At 49.7% G+C, this 12,779-nt stretch overlaps 1 non-coding gene across 1 annotated transcript; it reads right to left on the minus strand.

Moving 5' to 3' along the window:
- Positions 1–5,022: 5,022 nt before the first annotated feature.
- TRNAT-CGU (transfer RNA threonine (anticodon CGU)) lies at positions 5,023–5,094 on the minus strand. Its single transcript has one exon. It is a non-coding gene; the product is annotated as a tRNA-Thr (tRNA).
- Positions 5,095–12,779: the final 7,685 nt, after the last annotated feature.

Here is a 12,779-nt window from a genome sequence, read left to right on the forward strand (position 1 = left end):
CCTTCTGCACGTGATGCTGAGGATGGCTCCTGGGAAGTGAGGTCACACAATGATCCCTACTGGCCCCAGGTCCCAGCCCTCTTACTCAGTGTTCTTTGAAATGCTTTCAGTAGCCAAAGCACATGTCTGGAAAATATTAGAGCCCTTGATCCAGAAGTTAAGCCTTTGGCCTATGAGCTTTATCTTTGCCCTCACTCTCTGTGACTGAATTGATTCTTGTCTTTAAGTTCCCACTCTGTGTGTGATGGTCACTGTGCCATGTTACCCCTTCAAGAAAGGGTTTGTCCCAGCTGCTTGGAGTGCTGTCAACAGACTGTCTTCTGCCATCAGAGCCGCCTAGTCTAAGCTCTCTGGACAGCCCACATCCAGTAGTGGTGGGGGAGGGGGGCTCTCCCTCATTTCACACCTGCTTCCCACCCTTTCCCAGGTGGAATAAGCATTCTGCACATTAAGCTCTGTCTAGGGGTCTGCCTTCTGGGGAATCCAACCTTTGACAGTATATATCTGTGTCCCTCTCTTGCCCCTAAAGCCTTAATATTGTAATCAAGTATAGTGATTTTGGTCACCATCTGCTGTTCCTATCGATCAGGCATGAGTATTTGACAAGTGAGGTGCCAGTTTGGCCTACAGGCTGGCAAAGAGATAGACCATCTCCTGGGTGCATGTCAAGTTAATAATGAAGATGACTTTTCCTAGAAGATTTGAGCTCATGCTGTAGACAAGCATAATATCTGTGATAAAGGTAGAGCTTTCTGGGTGACCTAGAACAATCACTTTCCTTCTCTTTGCCTGTTTCTGCAGTGTGAAATGAGAGGGTTGGCTGGTTTCATTTCTATCAGTGTATTATTCCAAATTGGTAAATTTGTCCCCAAGTATGGGGTTAGACCTTTGGGGTTTGCTAATAAAACCATCTACAGGGAATGAGAATTTGTTTCTTAATTCAAAAATTGATTTTACCTGCAGGTTAGAGGGGCCACAGGGGAAAGAAAAGAACCCCTGCCTGCTTAGATGCAACCTAGATCATGATATTTGAGTGTCAAAGATGACAGAATGAGGGCAGAGATACCCAAGATCTGGTTGTGCTCTGGTGAGTTCGTATTCATCCTGCAGAGCCCAGCCACAATGTCACTCCTCAAGGAAGTCTTCCCTAGCCCTTCAGGTCAGGACCTTCCTTGTGCCAAGGCTCTGTCTCTGTTCCAGCTGCTGGAAACACAGACATGAGTGAGACACCATCCAAGTCCTAAGGGGCTTCCAAGTATGGTGCGAGACACACAGAGGGGTCCCAGACAAGAAACTGAGTGACTCCTTACCTGGGGGAATCAGAGGCTTCTCAGAGGAGGTAATACCAGAGTCGCCACAGGCAACCAACCTGACTCCGATCCAGCGTCTGGATCTAACTGCCAATTTGATTTGCAGGAAGTACTGAGGACTGAGGAGCTTACTGGGTTGCACCAAGAGTTTGCAGTAAGCAAGATCTAGACTGTGGGAAACCCTCCAGGTGCAGTGGCCCAGGGTCCTCAACAGACACACTGCCAGGAAATGAAAGGGAAGGAAGGGGTACCTCCTGATTGAAAAAAAAAGCTTCTATCCATTTTTTTAAATGAGCAAAGTTAAACTATAGTGTACAAAGATGTCGCGATGCTCAATTAGGTGATAAACTAAAATGCAAGGAAGTGATTAGAGGGTAAGGATACTTATGGCCCTGGGGAGGTTGTGATTAGTGGGGGACACATAAAAAGGGTTTCTGGGGTATCTGGCAAAATTCTCTAATTTGGATAGTGTTCCCCTTATAATTCATTAAGGCATTCACTTGATTTGTGTGGTTTTCAAATTTGTTTTATTGTATAGTAAAAGATTTAAAAACATATTTCTTGGGCTGGGCACGGTGGCTCACACCTGTAATCCCAGCACTTTGGGAGGCTGAGGCAGGCAGATCACGAGGTTAGGAGTTCAAGACCAGCCTGGCCAACATGGTGAAACCCTGTCTCTATTAAAAATACAAAAATTAGCCGGGCATGGTGGCAAGTGCCTGTAATCCCAGCTACTCGGGAGGCTGAGGGAGAAGAACTGCTTGAACCCAGGAGGCGGAGGTTGTAGTGAGCCAAGATCGCACCACTGCACTCCATCCTGGGTGACAAGTGTGAAACTCCGTCTCAAAAAACAAACAAACAAACAAAAAAAGCATATTTCTCCAGGCTGGTATTGGGCTAAAACTTACAGAATGAGGCATAATATATAGACTTGCCAAATTCTGGTCTATGTTTTTAAAAATATCCTGGAGGTTTTAGCTGCCCACAAATGACTGTGTCTGCCTGCGTGGCTCTCAAAATGCAGTACCAGAGGCCCTATGTTTTGCCCTGGACACTAAGGAGGAGCAAAAGGGAGGACTCTACCAGGGGTAACCAGCATGGGCGGAGCCTTTGCAGCTCCAGCGCTTCCCATCAGGGAGGACTGCTTATAACTCCCTGGATGGAGGAGCCCTGGTCACATCTCATCATGAGGTCGCAATGGTCAAGCCCCATTGCAGAAGGGGCTACTATGATGGGTGGGGTGGCCTGTGATCCCCTTGCTTCTGCAAGGTCCAGGCTCTGAGGTAGAAACCTAGAATTTCAGGACACAAGGCATTTAGGACATAGCTCTTTCAACTGTAGAATTTTACAACTAAGGAAGCTGAAGTCCAGGGAGTATCAGCGATTTAATGGAGGTCATGCAACAAACTCAACATATGTGTCCCTTTCTGCCCCTGCCTTCAATTCTGTCCTCATTCTTTAAGCCAATGACCTACCCCTGGCTCCACGGGGGTGCATGTAGATACCTGCTGGCCTTCAAGGTAATTACAAGATTTCTGTTCCCCAGGCTCACCCTGGTGCTTGTATCTGACTTGCCTTCACTTCTAGTTCCTCTCACAAAACTTGACCTGGAATCCATACTTGACCCCTGCCTCTGGTCCTTCACCTTTGGAAGCCCATGTTTCCCCAAAATCTTTACACTGACCTCTTCTGTACCTTGCACTTTTTTTTTGAGACAGTTTCTCATTGTCTCTCAGGCTGGAGTGCAGTGGCACCATCTCAGCTTACTGCAAACTCGACCCTCTGGGCTCAAGCAATTCTCCCACCTCAGCCTCCAGAGCAGTTGGGACTACAGGCATGTGCCACCATGCCCGCTAATTTTTTTCTATTTTAAATAGAGACAGGGTTTCGCCATGTTGGCCAGGCTGGTCTCAAACTCCTGACCTCAAGTGATCTGCCTGCCTCAGCCTCCCGAAGTGCTGGGATTACAGGCGTGAGCCACTGCGGCTGGCAGTTTTTGTATTTTTTGTAGAGATGGGATTTTGCTGTGTTGCCCAGGCTGGTCTCAAACACCTGACCTCAAGTGATCCATCCACCTTGGCCTCCCAAAGTGCTAGGATTACAGGCGTGAGCCACCGCACCCAGCCCCTTGCACTTCTCTTATATTGACTTCGGCTTGGCTTGTCCCTCTGCCCTCCGCTGGGGTGGAATTCTCTGCTCCAGCTCCTTCAGAAAACCCAATGTTTGGCCGGGCACGGTGGCTCATGCCTGTAATCCCAGCACTTTGGGAGGCCGAGGTGGGTGGATCACGAGGTTAGGAGATGGAGACCATCCTGGCTAACACGGTGAAACCCCGTCTCCACTAAAAAATACAAAAAAAGTTAGCCGGGCATGGTGGCGGGCGCCTGTAGTCCCAGCTACTCGGGAGGCTGAGGCAGGAGAATGGCGTGAACCCAGGAGGCGGAGCTTGCAGTGAGCCGAGATCGCGCCACTGCACTGCACTCCAGCCTGGGCCACAGAGCGAGACTCCGTCTCAAAAATAAAAAAATAAAAGGAAAACACAATGTTCAGTCTTGAAGCTCCTTCTCATCAGGAATTTGAAGGGACAGGATTCAAGGCAATATCCAGTAGAGCAGGACTTTTCACCTTCCTATTTCTATGCCTGAATATCTGGACTCTGTCTAGGCTGAGGCGCTTGTCAAAAAAGGCCTCAATTTGTATTTAATAACACTTTCATGATGACACTGACACCCTAGCTCGGCATTACCTTCAAAAGCCAAGAGCGTCTCTTCCATTTATTGGGATCTTAGAGAAAAGGTCAATATTTCTCTGCTGCCTGGGCCCTATACCTTCTCTTCTGATAACCTGAGACTCTTCTGACATTCAGTCCACCTAAAGCTCCTCATGGTCATCTGTGCAACAGGCCTCAGAGAAAGTAATGTGGTTTTTCAGGGCTACATTAACAGAAGTATGGGGTATAGAATGAGGGAGGTGAAGTTCCATTCATAAGACTCTGTCTGAAGTAGTATGTTCGGTAGGGAGTGTTACAATTGAAGAGGAGGACAGACAGAGGAGTGTATCAAAAAGAGGGTCCAGGAATGGGAGGAGGCGCTCAATGTCATGTTATTAATATGTTAAATCAGACTGTTTATCCTAGAGATGATGTGGGGAGTGTCATAACTGGCTGGGGGCAGATTCAAAGGATCAGTTCACCAGGACTGGGAAAGAAGCACCCACCAGTTGAACAATCTGGTTTGCTTTGTAGACAGGAAGACAGGCAGTGCGCATGGCCTGCATAATTCACCTTCCAAAGAACAATCCAGAAACCACCGTTCGGGAAACTCAGGCACCCTCTCTGGAAAGTTGCCCCACCATAACACTCGCAAATCGGGCGGGACCCGAGTCCCCGCGGGCCACCTGGACCTTAGTGTCACCATCGGCGAAGCAGTGAAGACGACTCCGGCTCTGCGAAATGCGGCTGGGGGAAACGAGACGCGGGGACCGGCGGCGAGGGCGCAGCGCGGCGCGGCGGGGGCCGAGCTCATCTGTAAGGTGGACCCTGGAGTCTCGAAGCCCAGGTGCACCGGCCCCCGCCGACCGCGGAGCCCGGGGCAGGAGACGAACTGGAGGGCGACTGAGCAGAATCCGAAAATGGAAAAAATGCCACGTAGAAGGGACGGCGTACGTGGAGAAAACCCGACTTCCCCACAGCCAAAGCCCTACCTCGGGTCTCAGGCACGGACGGGGTTCGAACCCGCGATCTTCGGTTTACGAGACCGACGCCTTACCACTTGGCCACCGCGCCTGACAGCCCAGGCACCGGTGGAATCTCTCAGTGGAGGGGAGGTGGTACCGGCTGGGAGCTGCGGCCTCGGCCCCGCCCCCGGTCCCGCCCCCGCAAGCCCCACCCGCAAGCCCGGGCCTGACTCTGCGAGCACCGCTCCCGCCCGGTCAGGGGCACGTCCCGCGCCCGCCGCCTGCGGGACCCGAACCGGCGTCTTGAGAAGCCCGGCCCTCCCTCCTCTCTCGCCCCGCGCCCGCCGCGAGCGACGCCCCGAGACCCAGCCCACGCCTAGAGCGGGCAGCGGCCTGGCGGTGGGGTCGAAAGCTACGGCACAGAGCCGTGCCTGAGTCGGAGAGAAGCCTCGGCGGAAGCGGAAGCGGAGATGGCCGCAGCGGAGCGGGCAGGGGCCGTGTGTGACCCTGGCCGGGTCATTTCCGTCGGGCCGGGCAGGGTCCGTGGGGGCTCGGGCGGGGTTGGTGGGGACCAGGGCGCAAGCCAAGAAGCGCGGCGCGGCCGGGGGCGGGGACTGGGACGGGGCCAGCGCTCCGAGGAAGACGCGGGGAGCCTGGGGCATGGGGCCAGGCTCGGGGCGCCGGGAGGTGACCTTCCCTCGCTGGCCCTGCACGAAGCACGACCTTCCTCGGGTTCAGCTCGCTCCCCTTGCAGCCCCTGGCAAGGAGGACTCTGAGCATCTGTGTAGCCTGGATGACCTTGCCCCGGAGGAGCCGAGGTGGGCACGCTAGGAGAGGCCCCCAGGGATGACATGGCGACCCGAATGGCAGAATCATGTGGTCTCTCATACCGCGGAACAGTAGGTCACGATGAAAAGGAACCATGCGGATTCAAAGGACTGATTGTCAGCGTAGGCAGAGCCCAGAAACACACGTGAAAATTTACTGGAAAAACAGAGAGGGAGCCTGGGACCGGGGATGGGGGACAAAGGGGACTTTAACTTAATTGGCATTGTTTTGTTTCTATTCTATGGAAGAGGCAGAGGTGGGAACATTAGGCAGAGTGCCTATTAGGATACTGTATACTTTTTTGGTAAATCTTTTATTTTCTTTAAATTAAATAAAGGGGGGAATTAGGTCCCTCTGTTCTTGTTTGGCCTGTGGCCACAGCATCTGTTCCAGGAGAGAGGTGAGTCTGCATGGGTTGGGGAAGAGAAGCCCTTATCTCAGGGCAGGGCTCATGCTCGCTGGGGACAGCCACCCTGCCACCACCACTGCCAAATTAAGCCTTATTTGTGTGCAGATTTTTTTTTTTTTTTTTTTTTTTTTTTTTTTTTCTGGAGACAGAGTCTTGCTCTGCCCAGGCTGGAGTGCAATGGCACGATCTCGGCTCACTCCAACCTCCACCTCCCGGATTCAAGCAATTCTCCTGCCTCAGCCTCCCAAGTAGCTGGGATTACAGGCACCTGCCACCACTCCCGGCTAATTTTTTGTATTTTTAGTAGAGATAGGGTTTCATCATGTTGACCAGGCTGATCTCAAACTCCTTACCTCAGGTGATTCACCCGCCTCAGCCTCCTAAAGTGCTGGGATTACAGGCATGAGCCACCGTGTCTGGCCTCCTCTTTATGCTTTTAAAAACTCTCTGGACTCGGCCAGGCGCGGTGGCTCACGCCTGTAATTCCAGCACTTTGGGAGGCCGAAGCAGGCGGATCTCTGGACTCAACTAATGATGCTGGAAAAACCGCATATCCACATGCAAAAGAATGAAGTTGGACCCTAACCTAGCACCATATACAAAAATTACCTCAAAATGGATTCAGGACATAAACATAAGACCTGCAACTATAAAAATCCTGAAAGAAAACAGGGGGAAAGGTCTACAACATTAGATGGGGCAATGATTTTTTTGGATATGACCCCAAAAGCAAGAATAGACAAATAGGACCAAGTCAGACTTTATAAAAACTGCACAGCAAAGGAAACAACAGAATGAAAGGCAATCTGTGGAATGGGAGAAAATATTGCAAATCAGATATCTAATAAGGAATTGTTATCCAAAATAAAATTTAGACTCCTACCACTCGACAACAACAAACAACTCACTTAAAAATGGGCAAAAGGCTGGGTATGGTTGCTCATGCTTGTAATCCCAGGCTTCCCTTGGGAGGCCAAGGTGGGAGGATCACTTGAGGCCAATAGTTAGAAACTAGCCTGGGCGATATTGTGAGACCTCATCTCTACAAAAAATAAACTAAAACAAGGCAGGCATGATAGCACCTATAGTCCTAGTTACTTGGTAGGCTGAGGCAGGAGGATCACTTGAGCTCAGGAGTTCAAGGTTGCAGTGAGCTATGATTGTGCTACTGTACCCTAGCCTGGACAACACAGCACAAGAAAAAATAAAGTGGATCTTTTCATCAGTTATAACAAGTGCACAACTCTTGTTCAGGGGAAGCTGTGCAGTTGGGAGGGCAGAGAGTATGTGGGAACTCTCTGTACTTTGTGCTCAGTTTTGCGTGAATCTAAAACTGCTCTGAAAAATTAAGTCTGTGAAAAGGAAGAAATGAACTACCAAGTCATGAAAAAACACAGAAGAACCTTCAATGTATATTACTAAGTGAAAATGCATACTACTGCTATGGTTTGAATGTGTCCCCTAAAGTTCATGTGTTAGAAACTTGATCCCCAATGTGGTGGTCTTGGAGATGGGACCTAGTGGGAAGTGTTTGGGTCATGGGGCCACTACCCTCATAAATGCATTAATGCCATTCTCAAAGGAGTGGGTTCATTATAGAGCAAGTAGTTTTCTTATAAAAGAAGTTTGCCTTCCCACCCTCTCTTTGCCCGGCCTCTGTGGGTTGATGAAGCAAGAAGGTCCTCACCAAATGCCAGCTCCTCGATCTTGGGCTTCCCAGCCTTCAGTCCCATGAGCCAATAAATTTCTGTGCATTATAAATTACCTAGTCTATGGTATTCTGTCTTAGCAGCACAAAACAGACTGAGACAAGCTAAACTGAAAAGGCTACATACTGTATTGTATGACATTCTAAAAAAGGCAAAACTGTGGAGACAGTAAAAATATCAATGGTTGCCAGGGGTTGAGGGGTGGGAAGGATGAGTAGATAGGGCACAGAGAGTTTTTAGGGCAGCAAAACTATTCTGCATGATATAATGGTGGATACATATCATTATATATTTGTCAAAACCCATAGAGGGGTTCTGGGCTGGGAAAAATAAAGAAAAAAAAATCCCATAGAACGTTCAACACCAAGAGTGAACCCTGGTGTAAACTATGTACTTTGGATGATGATGTGTCAATGCAGGGTCATCAGTTGTAACAGATGTACCACTCTAGTGGAGGATGTTGATGGCAGGGGAGACTAGGGAGATACGGGGGCCATGGATATATAGGGAACTCTGCTTTCTGCTTAGTTTTGCTGTGAACCTAAAACTGCTCTTTAAAAGTCTGTTTTACAAGGCCGGTTGCAGTGGCTCATGCCTGTAATCCTGGCAATTTGGGAGGCCAAGGCGGGTGGGTCACCCAAGTTCAGGAGTTCGAGACCAGCCTAGGCAACATGGTGAAACTCCATCTCTACTACAATACAAAAAATTAGCTGGATGTGGCGGCATGCACCTGTAATCCCAGCTACTCAGGAGGCTGAGACAGGAGAATTGCTTGAACCTGGGAGGCAGAGGTTGCAGTGAGCCGAGATCATGCCATTGCACCCTGGCCTGGACAACAGAGTGAGACTCCATCTCAAAAAAAAAAGTCTCTTTTACAAAAACGGGGCTGGTCTCTGTGACTGACACGCATAAGGTCAGGAGTTCAAGACCAGCCTGACCAACATGGTGAAACCCTGTCTCTACTAAAACTACAAAAATTAGCCAGGTGTGGTGGTGTGCACCTGTAGTCCCAGCCACTTGGGAGGCTGAGACAGGAGAATTGCTTCAACCCAGGAGGCAGAGGTTGCAATGAGCCGAGATTGTGCCACTGCACTCCAGCCTGGGCAACAGAGCAAGACTCCATTTAAAAAATAAATAAATAAATAACAAGAAAAATAATTCTTGAATTCTTTCCTCTCTGACCCCCTGCTATGAATCATTATCAACCCTGGGCCACACTGTAGTTGCCCTTTGGTGGGGTCACTGTGGGTTCACCCAGGTCCACTTCTCAGCTGGGTAGGCCTAGGAGCTGGTTCTGGAACACAGAGCTCCAAGTGGGCAGGAATCAAGCCTTACTCACCTTCATACAGCGTGGTCATAAGAGCACCTAGTCATTTATTCCTTCAGCAAATCATTGAGCATCTACTGTGTGCCAAATACTGTTCTCAATGCTAGGGCTATAGCGGCGAACTAAGCAGCACAGATCTCTGCCCTTATGGGGCTTCCATTCTTAAATAAGCAAAACATACAGTCTATCAGTTGGTGAGAAGTACTAGGGAGAAAAATACAGCAGGGAAGGAGGCTAGGATGTTCTTCAGGAGGGGGACAGTTGCAGCTTTTTTTTTGAAATGGAGTCTTGCTCTGTCGCCAGGCTGGAGCAGAGTGCCGCTATCTCAATTCACTACAACCTCCACCTCCTGGGTTCAAGCGATTCTCCTGCCTCAGCCTCCCAAGTAGCTGGGATTACAGGCGCGCACCACCACGCCCAGGTAATTTTTGTATTTTTTTTTTTTTTAGTAGAGATGGGGTTTCACCATGTTGGCCAGGATGGTCTCGATCTCCTGACCTCATGATCTGCCCACCTTGGCCTCCCAAAGTGCTAGGATTACAGGCGTGAGCCACCGCGCCTGGCCAGGTTGCAGTTTTGTTGTTGTTGTTGTTTTTTCTTTTTTTCTTTTTTTGAGACAGAGTCTCGCTCTATCGCCCAGGCTGGAGTGCAGTGGCGCTATCTCAGCTCACTGCAAACTCCACCTCCCGGGTTCACGCCGTTCTCTTGCCTCAGCCTCGCGCCCAGCTAATTTTTTGTAGTTTTAGTAGAGACGGGGTTTCACTGTGTTAGCCAGGATGGTCTCGATCTCCTGACCTCATGATCCGCCCGCCTCGGCCTCCCAAAGTGCTGGGATTATAGGCATGAGCCACCGTGCCCGGCCCGGGTTGCAGTTTTAAATAGGTGGTTGCCTGGTGCGGTGCTCACATCTGTAATCCCAGCACTTTGGGAGTCCGAGGCGGGTGTATCACCTGAGGTCAGGGGTTCAAGACCAGCCTGGCGAACATGGTGAAACCCCATCTCTAGTAAAAATACAAAAAATTAGCTGGGCGTGATTGTGGGTTCCTGTAATTCCAGCTGCTCTGGAGGCTGAGGCAGGAGAATCGCTTGAACCTGGGAGGCGAAGGTTGCAGTGAGCTGAGATCACACCATTGCACTGCAGCCTGGGCAACAGAGCCAGACTCCGTCTCATAAATAAGTGGGATAGCTTAAATGCAGTCACAAATTCTTTGCAGCTTTTCCCACCTAGAGGTGGAGTCTCTTCCCCCACTTTTTGGTACAGGCTGGCCATGGGGCTTGCTTTGACTAAAACAATGTGGCAAAAGTGATGTTATGTAAGTTCTGAAGCTTAAGGCACCAAGAGAGGCAGCTTCTGCCTCCACTGTCTTAGGAAATTGCCCTGAGAATGCTGTGGAAGAAAGGCAGTCTAGCTACTGAAGGTTGAGAGGCCCCGAGGGTCATTCCAGCTAACAGCCAGCACCGTCTGCCAGACATGTCAGGTAGCCATCTGGGACCTTCCAGCTCAGCTGACTCCTCAGCTGGATGCAGCTGCAAGATTGAGCCCAGGCACACCCAGCAGAGGAACTGCCAGCCTACCACAGAATCAGGAAGATAATAAATCATTGTATGCCTTAGGATTTGAGGGTGGTTTGTTACATAGAAGCAATAGTTCATTGATACTGGAGGCCATATACAGCTTACACACCTTTCCATTCTAGGTTTGTGGGCTGCTGGTTATTTGTATGGAGTAGGCAAAAATTAGTGATGCAGGGTAACTTTGGCAGAGGCCATGTACAGTGTCCCTTCAGCCTCCATTTAGTCTGTTTCCTCATCTACAAAATGGGAGAGTTAGCCATTAGCTACAGCCCTGTGTTAATTATACATTGAGCAAGATTCATTATCCACTGCTAAAGTGAACAGCGGAATGAAATGCCAGCTTGACCCTTCTGCCTTTGGTACAGTAACAACTGACACTTTTCCCTTTGATCAAATTTCACAGCCACCACAAAAGGTCTAAATTAAGGTGCTGTTAATAGGAGGGGAAAGTCAATGCAACTTGAGACTTTTTGGAGAATATGTGGCAACTTATTTATTCATTTATTTCTTATTTATTTTTTGAGACTGATTCTCACTCTGTCGCCAGGCTGGAGTGCAGTGGCACCATCTCGGCTCACTGCAACCTCCGCCTCCCAGGTTTGAGCGATTCTCCTGCCTCAGCCTCCCGAAAAGCTGGGACTACAGGCGCCCACCACCATAGCCAGCTAATTTTTGTATTTTTCATAGAGATGGAGTTTCACCACGTTGGCCAGGCTGGTCTCAATCTCCTGACCTCGTGATCCGCCCGCCTCAGCCTCCCAAAGTGCTGGGATTACAGGCATGAGCCACCACGCCTGGCTTTATTCATTTATTTAGAGACAGGGTCTGGGCTCTGTCAACCAGGCTGGATTCCTTCTGGGATGGGGGATCTTCTGAGAGGAAGCCTGGTGGAGAGGAAACTGGAGGCCCTGGTGTTTCAGGTACCTACTGCTGTGTCTAATCAACTACCCCAACATTTAGATCTTAAAATAACAACTTTATTGTTTTCCATGGCTCTGTGGGTTGACCAGGCAGTTCTGCTTCATCTGGTGGTTGCTGGGGATTTGGGATGGCCTCACTCTCCTGCTAGTCTTGGCTGGGGCCTCAGTTCTCCACGTGGCTGTTTGAGATTCCTCACAGCTGGGTTTTCCAAGAAGGTGCATTTTAAGAGGAAGGACGCAGAAGCTGCTGATCTTCTTAAGGTTAGAGCTCAGAAGTCCCAGAATGGGCCGGGCGCAGTGGCTCTCACCTGTAATCCCAGCACTTTGGGAGGCTGAGGCAGGTGGATCACCTGAGGTCAGGAGTTTGAGACTAGCCTGGCCAACATGGAGAAACTCTGTCTCTATTAAAAACACAAAAAATTAGCCGGGCATGGTGGTGGATGCCTGTAATCCCAGCTACTCAGGAGGCTGAGGCAGGAGAATTGCCTGAACCCAGTGAGCCGAGATCACACCATTGCACTCCAGCCTGGACAAGAAGAGCAAAACTTCGTCTAAAAAAAAAAGTCCCAGAATGTCACTTCTGCCTGAAGTGATGCATTTTTGCATCTATTCATCAAAGCAGTCACAGAATTAGCCCAGATTCAAAGAGGTGAAGAATAAACTTCACCTCTCAGTGGAATAGTGGCCTGCACCCAGGGAGGGAATAAATCCATGGTACTTGTCTTTGGAGACTGTATCACACCTGTCATTCACTGGCTCCGTGACTTTGAGAGTAGACACAAATTGAACTCAGTCCTGGGGCTGGGTTCAATCTTTACAAAGATGTAAAGAGATACAAAGTGGGTCTCCTTTGTCTCTGCCCCACCTCAAAAAATGGTCTCATCTTGAGGGCTCACTAGTGGGAGCATTTGGAGCAGAACTCTCCCACGTTCCTTCCAGCCCTGATGGCCTTCAGAGCCCACGCTCATAGCCCCCCAACTGCAGAACCAAGGTCTGAGGGTCTGGCCCAGGCTCTGCCAGAGCTTG

The sequence above is a fragment of the Pan troglodytes genome, chromosome 19 (genome assembly GCF_028858775.2).
Source record: "Pan troglodytes isolate AG18354 chromosome 19, NHGRI_mPanTro3-v2.0_pri, whole genome shotgun sequence".
NCBI classification, from domain to species: domain Eukaryota; kingdom Metazoa; phylum Chordata; class Mammalia; order Primates; family Hominidae; genus Pan; species Pan troglodytes.